The following is a 9,039-nucleotide window of genomic DNA, read 5'->3' as shown; positions in this document are numbered from 1 at the left end:
TGTTTTGTTAGTCTTTAAAATGCTACTAGATTATTTGCGGTTTTTTAATTTTTTCCTAAAACAATCTAGTAAGGTACAGGCTGTCTTCAGGATGGCTTTTCTCAGTCTTTCCGTAAGATGGAAGCTGCCCCCCAGTCATGATCTCCTCCAGAAGCCCCAAAAGTGCTGGTTGCTTTGTTGCCTTAGGTGAGAAAGGTAACATGGAGTTTTCTGGCTCTTTCTTTATAGTCTAGTGAACCTTTGATATGGACTGTAGGTTACTCGCCAAAGTACAATTTATTCAAGCTTTGGAGAAGGCAGCATGGAATGTGATGGTGAAGGAAGCTCTGAGCGGTTCCCTTCCCTCACCCCGTTTGTATTTGCAGGTAACAACAATTGGTATTTTAGCAATTTCTTCCCTCGGCGTTTTGATGGTCCTATTTACTGCTCACATATGTAAACTGAAGTTAAATCAGAGAATCACAGAGTATTAGTCATCAGTTCAAGTTTCCACTTCTTGTACGCTTCCTTTTTGTGTTTAAGCTCACTGAAGATTTCTCTGTTATGCCAAGCTTGTTGCCTGCCCTATTTGCTATTCTTCCTGTGCATTGGGATGATTTGTTCCTGTATCCTCAATAAGGCTTCTTTAAAATACAGTCATCTGTCCCAGACTCCTTTCCTCCTCTTATTAGACTGCTAGAGAATCCTGCCCATCCATTGCCCGAGGGTGTCAAAGTCTGATTTTCTGAAGTCCAGGGCCCATATCATGCTGCTCTCCTTTCTTCCTTTTGTCAGGATCCTGAATTCAACCATCCCATGGTCACTGCTGTCAAGCGCCACTTGCTGCTACATCCCCTCCCGATTCTTCCCTGTTTGCGAGCAGCAAGTCAAGAGGAGCCAGACCCCTCGTTGGTTCCTCCTGCGCTTGCATTAAGTTGTCCCCAACACTCTCCAAAACTTCATGAGTTGTCGTGCACAGCTGTCTTGCTCTCCCAGCAGATGTCAGGGTGACTGAAGTCCTCTCTAAGAATAAGGGCCCCAAGTTCACCCACATCTCTTTGTTTAGTGCAGACCTGTTTACCAATTCCCCCTGACGTGCTTGGGTTAAGCACAATGTAATTGTAATTTCAACATATAACCATAACTTCATACACATTGCTTACGTATACCAAACATGAATATTAATGATCAGCAAGTTGTTTGTTTCCAACTGATATCTCAACAAGACACATTTTGTCCAAGGAGTATGAGAATTACAATAGTGGATAAGGTGTGAATACATGCATGCTTTGGGTTACACACTGTCTATTCCACTTCCTACTTCGGCCTGTATAATGTTTTCCCAGTACCCACTGCAAGGGCTCAGCCCCAGGGACGCCAACAAACACATGCTATACTCTCATAAATACACATTTTTAGATTTGTAAGCACTATGAAACGAGGCAGCTGTTTGTGTTGTCCATGGTGGGCAATTTAGCTTAATGTGATGCTGAACTCATCTGTTTAATATACCCAGATGCTACAGCAATGAGTGCATAGAAATCATTCAATAAATAATGGAAGAACGGATATTTTTTACATTTAACAAAAAAAAATGGCAAAAATAGTGGTTTGCTAGTGTATATCTGCATCAGTTATTTAACAGTATTGCTAACTGTAATAACATGCCATCAACATCCACTATTACATACGATTCATAAATAGGTTTACGACTGTGGTGGAGCTGTTACTGCCACATCATTTATATATATTTTTTACAGTAAATTATGTATACTAAAGTGGGAATGCTGGTTGCTTCCATTTTTGGAGGGAAGATGTGGCTTATGGTATGATTTTTAGGGTATTGAGAACACAACATAAGGGGACGTGAAATGTGCAGTGCTTTTTATTGGGGAGAGATTGAAAATAAATATATAAGAACATAAGGTCATAAGAAAGTCCCTATGGTGTCAAACCAAAGGTCCATCTAGCTCAGTATCCTGTCTTCTCGCAATGGCCAATGCTAGTGCCCCCAGAGGGAATGAACAAAACAGGTTATCAAGTGATCCATCTCTTGTTACCTATTCTCAGCTTCTGGCAAAGAGAGACTAGAGACACCATCTCCACCCATCCTGGCTAATAGCCATTGATGGACCTATCCTCTATTAGTTGATCTACCCTGTTATAGTCTTGGCCTTCATAACACCCTATGGCAAGTATTCTCATAGGTTGACGGAGTTGTGTGAAGAAATACTTCCATTTGTTTGTTTTAAATGTACCGCCTATTAATTTCATTTGGTGATCCCTAGTTTACTGTTTTGAGAAGGGGTAAACAGCACTTCATTTACTTTCTCTACACCAGTCATTATTTTATAGACTCCAATAAAGTTCTCTCTTAGCTGACTGCTTTCCAGCATGAAAAGTCTCAGTCTTATTAATCTCTCCTCCTATGGAAGTAGTTCCTTATCTCCAACTATTTATGTTGCCCTGTTTTGAACCTTTTCCAATTCCAATGTATCTTTTTGAGATGGGGTCAGGGAAACCACATCTGCACACAGTATTCATGATGTGGATATACCATTAATTTATCTATCCCATTCTTAATGATTCCCAACATTCTCTTCACTGTAACTGACACTACACATTGAGTGGATGTTTTCTGAAAACTATCCATAGTGGCTCTAAGATCTCTTTCCTGACTGGTAACAGCTAATTTAGGGTATATATATATATATATATATTTAGAGTTGGGATTATGTTTTCCATTGTGCATTACTTTGCATTTATCAATATTCAATTTTCATCTGCCATTTTGTTGGCAAGTAGCCCAGTTTTGAGAGATCCTTTTGTAGCTCTTCTCAGTTTTTCCTTGGGACTTAACTATTTTGAGTACTTTTGTATCATCTGCAAATTTTGCCATCTCACTGTTTACCCCTTTTTCCAGATCACTTATGAATATGTTGAATAGGACTGGTCCCAAAGCAGATGCCTGAGGAATACCATTATTTATCTTTCTCCATTCTGAAAACTGACCATTTATACCTACTCGTTGTTTCCTATCTTTTAACCAGGTACCAATCTATGAGAGGACCTTCCCTCTTATTCCTCAACAACTTATTTTGCTCAAAAGCTTTTGGTGAGGGACCTTGTCAAAGGCTTTCTGAATATCTAAGTACATTATACTCACTGGAGATCCCTTGTTCACATGCTTGTTGAACCCCTCAAAGAATTCTAGTAGATTAGTCAGACATGATTTCCTTTTACAAAAACTGTGTTTACTGTTCAACAAATTATGTTCATCTATGTGTCTGACAATATTGTTCTTTATTATAATTTCAACCAGTTTGCCTGGCACGAAAGTTAGACTTACCAGCCTCTAATTGCCAGGATCACCTCTGGAGCCCTTTTTAAAAATTGGTGTCACATTTGTTATCTTCCAGTCATTTGGTACAGAAACTGATTTAAAGGATAGGTTACAAAACAGTAATTCTATTATTTCACATTTGAGTTTTCAGAACTTTTGGGTGAATACCATCTGGTCCTCATGACTTATGGTATTACTGTTTAATTTACCAATTTGTTCCAAAGCTTCTTCTGATGATATCTGGATCTGGGACAGTTCCTCAGATTTGTCACCTAAAAAGAATGGCTCAGGTTTGGGAATTTTCCTCACAGCCTCAATGTTAAAGACTTACACAAAGAATTCATTTAGTTTCTCCACAATGGCCTGTTGTCCGTGAGTGCTCCTTACCTCTCTGTCGTACAGTAGTCCAACTGGCATTTGCTATTACTTTGAGTCTTTTGCTAGCTGTTCTTCAAATTATTTTTTGACCTTCCTAATTATATTTTTACACTTCATTGGCCGGAGTTTGTTACTTTGTATTTTCCTCACCAATATTTAACTTCCACTTTCTAAATGATGCGTGCTTCTTAACTTTGTTGTTCAGCCACCATTGCACTTTTTTGGTTTTCTTTGTTAATGCTTTTTAAATTTTGGATATACATTTAAATTGACCCTTCATTGTAGTATCTTTGAAAAATTTCCATACAGGGATTTCATTTTTGGCATTGTACTTTTTAATTTATGTTTAACTATCCTCCTCTTTTGTGTGTAGTTCCCCTTTCTAAAATTAAATCTTAGTGTTGGGCTGCTATGGTGTTTTTCCTGCCACATGGATGTTAAGGTGAATTATATTACAGCCACTATTACCCAGCATTCCAACTATTTTCACCTGTTGGACCAGAATTTGAGCTAAAGAATTGCCTTGCCTCTTGTGGCTTCCAGGATCATGTGCGCCAAGAAGCAGTCATTTAAGGTGTCAAGAAATTCTCTCTGCATCCCGTCCTGAAGTGACATGTACCCAGCCAATATGGGGATAGTTGAAAATATCCCATTATTAAGTTTATTTTAGTAGCCGCTCTAGTCTCCCCAAATGTTTTCCAGTCACTATCACCATCCTGATAAGGCGGTCAGTAATATATTCCTACTCAAATTATTATTAAAGAATTGAAGTACTGTCTAGAGCAGGGCAAGCGAGATATGGCCATGGGCTGAATCCAGCCCACCAAGCCTTTTAATCTGACCCATGGCCTGCCCCGGTATCAGAGATCAGCACCCATCAAAGCAGCTGGCTGCTTCCTGTGGCTCACTGCACTGCACGTGTGTGTGTGTGTGTGTGTGTGTGTGTAGCAAAGGCTTCACCTGCTTCTCCCACCCCTAACAATTTCTCAGCTCCTATTGGCTGAAAACCGGCCAATGGGAGCTGAGAGATTTTGCTGGGGTATGGGAGCAGTGCAGCACAATTTCTCAGCTCCCATTATCTGGTTTCTAGCCAATAGGAGCTGAAAGATTTTGCTGCTGGTGTGGGCAGCATGCAAAGACTCCCCCAGCAGCACAGAAAGCCACATAGAACAGCCAGCTGCTGTGAGCAGTCTGGGGCTGCTGGCAGGCAGGAAAGCCTATCAGACTGCTACTGGCTGGGAGCTGCTTAGCTAAGCACCCTGCATCCCGCCCCCATCAGGTCAGAATTCTCTCCTGCACCCATACCCCTCTCCCAGACCCTGCACCCTAATCACCTTCCCTAGATCACCAACCAAACCCTCTGCACCCTTCTCCCCCCTGCTCCAGGTCACAACTCCCTCTGAGATCCTGCCCCCCTTCCATGCCCATCCCCCAGGCCTGAATCCTCTCCTGAACTTATCTCCCCTCTCCCAGACCCTCCACCAGGTCACAACCCCCTCCTTCACTTAACCTCTTCCATAGTAAAAAATGCAACCCTTGACCCTTTACTGAAATCTTGGAATGCCCACTCCTCCATCAAAAATTATTGTCCAGCCCTGAGGTAGAGATTATGTAGTACAGTTCGGTTCATTTAAAATTTTTACCTTTATGCTTTCTTTCATGTATAGTGCCATGACCTGTTCTGTACTCCTGCTATATTGTGTACCCTGGTATTACTGTGTCCTATTGATTATCCTCATTCCACTGTTTCTATGATGCTTGCTATATCAATATCAATATCATAATACAAGGCACTCTAGTTCACTCATATTATTTAGACTACTAGCATTGAGATATAAGCACTTTGAATGAACTTTCATTTGACTGTTTCAGAACAGATCTGCCTGTACTTAATCATTTTCCATTCTCTCCTCCTTACTAGGATCTAGAAAAATCTCCATTAATAGATCCTTCCCCAAGGGATTTCTCTGTGCCAACCACATGCCCTTCTGAACCTGTTGGCTTTTCTCCCAGCTCTTACCTTAGAATCTGCTCTATGACCTTTTTTATTTTAAATGCCTGCAATCTGGTTCTGTTTTGGTTTAGGTGAAACCCATCCTTTCGGTATAGGCTCCTCCTTTCCCAAAAGCTTCCCCCCATAAATCTAACACCACTATCATTTTATCCATGCATTGAGATCCTGCAGTTTTGCCTGCACATGGTTTGGTCTTCCACTTTGAACTAGAAGCATCTCAAAAAACGCTACCAGTGAGGTCCTGGTCTTCAATTTAATTCTGTAAGCCTCTACACTTAACCCTTCCATGACCTCCCCCAAGAAACCCTAAAACAAAGAAACAATTAACTAATTCTTTCCCATTTCATATACTCCCCTCTTCCTCTTTGATACCAGAGTCTCAGCTCAGCAAGGACATATGCATGAACCTAATTTAAGATCATGAGTAGTCCCATTCAAGTTAGGACTACAAGCATTTTGCTGAATGGGGACATGGGGGGGGTCTATATACCAACTCTAGGACAGGATGCTGAAGTGGACAAAATTCAAACAGCGGCGAGGAGTCCTGGGGCACCTTATAGACTAACTGAAGTGTTGGAGCATAAGCTTTTGTGGGCAAAGACCCACTTCGTCAGATGCATGACGAAGTGGGTCTTTGCCCACGAAAGCTTATGCTCCAACACTTCAGTTAGTCTATAAGGTGCCCCAGGACTCCTCGCTGCTTTTGCAGATTCAGACTCTGATACATAAAATTCAAACATGCACTCAATTGTAACTTAACCCAGTAATTAGTCCCACACTAGTGATGTTCTTCTCACCCCTAACTTTTGAGAATAAGGAGTGTTTTGTGGAATCAGAACCAGAACGCTCAGTGTCTTGCAGCCCCTTAGCACCTTTTCATGCAAGGGTTTGTGGGTCTTCTCTTGCCCCTTTTCCCTATTACTCTTTTTACAAACAGCTCTTGAAAATGAAGGCTGATTTCTCTAATGTGGTTGCTAGCTCTGGATTCAGACTACAATTTAGTTGCGTAAATGTTTCTTTGTAACACTATGCAATGGGTACCTGGCACCAAATCTTGTTTGGACCCACGTTGACAACCAAGTTGACAGCCATGTACAGTGCGTGTGTGTGTATCCTCACTAAATTCCTACTCTTGTATTGTGCCTTCATTCAAATTGTAAACAGGAACAAGGGAGTATTTAATTATTTAGGTGGCCATACTTCTGCACGTGAAAATGGGACACCATAGAGAGTGAGCCTGAGGTGCTCTCCTCCGCTCCTGACTGTCCCCTGGAAATTCCTCTGTGCCCCACTGGGGGTTGTGACATCTGGAACAGAACTTAAAAAGGGGGCTGTCCTGGCAAAAAGGGGATGTATGGTCACTGCCCATGAAGTAGCTTGCATGTTTTGAATACCATGTCACTGTGTCTGCCATAGGCAGTGCTCTGGTGTTACCATCCAGGTGGAATAGATGTCACGATGCTACAAGTTCCTGAGCCCTGCCTACACCATTGTATTCACCATTGCTACCACGAGGTTGTGCTAGTGGTGAATGATGGGTAATTTTTACTCTTCACATTATGTTCTTGACTCTTCCCTGTTCAGATCTCCACTGATAAGCTATCACCAAGCGACGTACCTCAGACAGCGGTCACCATTAAAACCTAAACACTCACCACCCCACTGTCATTTACCACAGTACTTTTATTTTAAGATTATGTCTGTGGAGAGCCTCTCTAGTGCTACTGTGATACAAATCCAGTAAAGCTAAACAGTGAAGAATGAAATATTCCAAGTTAAATGACACACACAATTAGAGGCAATGTGTCATTGGTCAGAGCTGTTGTCGTGCAATTGTAAAGCAAAAATGTCAGCCTAAGATGAAGCCAACTCAAAAAGAACAGGGTGAATTATGCAACCAAAAGGACAGATGGGTCAGGGGATTCCAGAAAAGGAACCGAAGTAGTACTCACCTACCTATAGATGTGGAAACATCTAATTTCTTACCTTCTGGCCACAACACAGACTCAGGTAGGTGTGTAATATTTTATTTTAAAGAAGAGTGTTAAGAGGCCTGTACGACACAGAATGGGGAATGGGAAAGTTACATTCCCTAAGCATTTTACTAAAACCACCCCTTTCCCCCTCAAAATCTGACCATATTCTAATCCAGTCCCTTTGAAATATCATCTCAGCAGCTCTACTAAGGGCTTGGTGGACATACTAAAATTAAATATCTGAGGGCTTCAAATAACAATATAAAATTTACAGCAAAGTATTAGATCAATTTATGTTACAGTATCTTGAAAAAGTCAGCACTGTTCTGTTTAGGGATGTGAATGACTAGTCAACTATCCGATAAGCAAATGCATATCGGATAATTGACATACTAGTCAACTAGTTGCTCCCCCCCTTGCTGCCTCTATCAGAAAGAGGCAGTGAGGTGGGGGGGGGGGGGAGGGCGAAGGGTGCTTCAAAGTGGCAGTGCCATGTGGAGCCTGGGGCCAGAACCTGGGCTACATGCAATGCTGCTGCTTTGAAACGCCGCATGCAGCTTGGGGCCAGCTGGGGAGTCTCCTGCTGACCCCAGACTCTATGTGGCCCTGCTGCTTTGAAATGCCTTGGGGAGCACAGGGCCAGCAGGGGACTGCTCAAGTCCTCTGCTGGCCCCATGCTCCCTGCAGCACTTTCGAGTTTCACTTGAAAGCCAGAGGCACCCTTATCAACTAATTGAATAGTCGATGCAAATTGCATTGACTATTCGATTAGCCGATTAATCTAAATTTAACATCCTTAGTTCTGTTCACTGTATACAAAAAGCCATCTGTATTTAAAGGTAACAGTGATAAAATGTGAAAGAAACAGAAATTAGTGGAGCTCATTATTTAAGCCAGCGCAAGGAACAATTTAACCCAATTAGCTGGGCCATACTGAGTCTGTTACAGCTCCTGGGTATGAGTACTGATTTGTTTGCACAAAAGAGACAGGGATTTTAAAAAAAAGTTTCTCCAACAATGGGGAAGATCAGTGAGAAAAAAGTTTGGAGCACATCACACACACATTAAAAATCCAAGTTATATGGAATAGACTTGATGTTTCTTAAACATTGTTTCTTTGTATTTCCCTATTAGCTTTCAAAGTACTCAGAGTCCACCGCTCAGGCAATATCTGGTTTCAGGCAAATAGCACGGCAGTTTGCCTGAACCAAAAAAATATGCTCGAAGTCTGTATTCACAGGTGACTAACATCCTAAGGAAAATGCTTCAGGATTTTTAGCCTGAAAATATGTCACAAACATGAATAGAATTATATGCTTGCTCTCCCTAGCCCTCTTTACCTTAGGATA

This window comes from Pelodiscus sinensis, chromosome 2 (genome assembly GCF_049634645.1).
Source record: "Pelodiscus sinensis isolate JC-2024 chromosome 2, ASM4963464v1, whole genome shotgun sequence".
Lineage (NCBI taxonomy): Eukaryota > Metazoa > Chordata > Testudines > Trionychidae > Pelodiscus > Pelodiscus sinensis.
Note: the sequence above shows the minus strand (reverse complement) of the source record.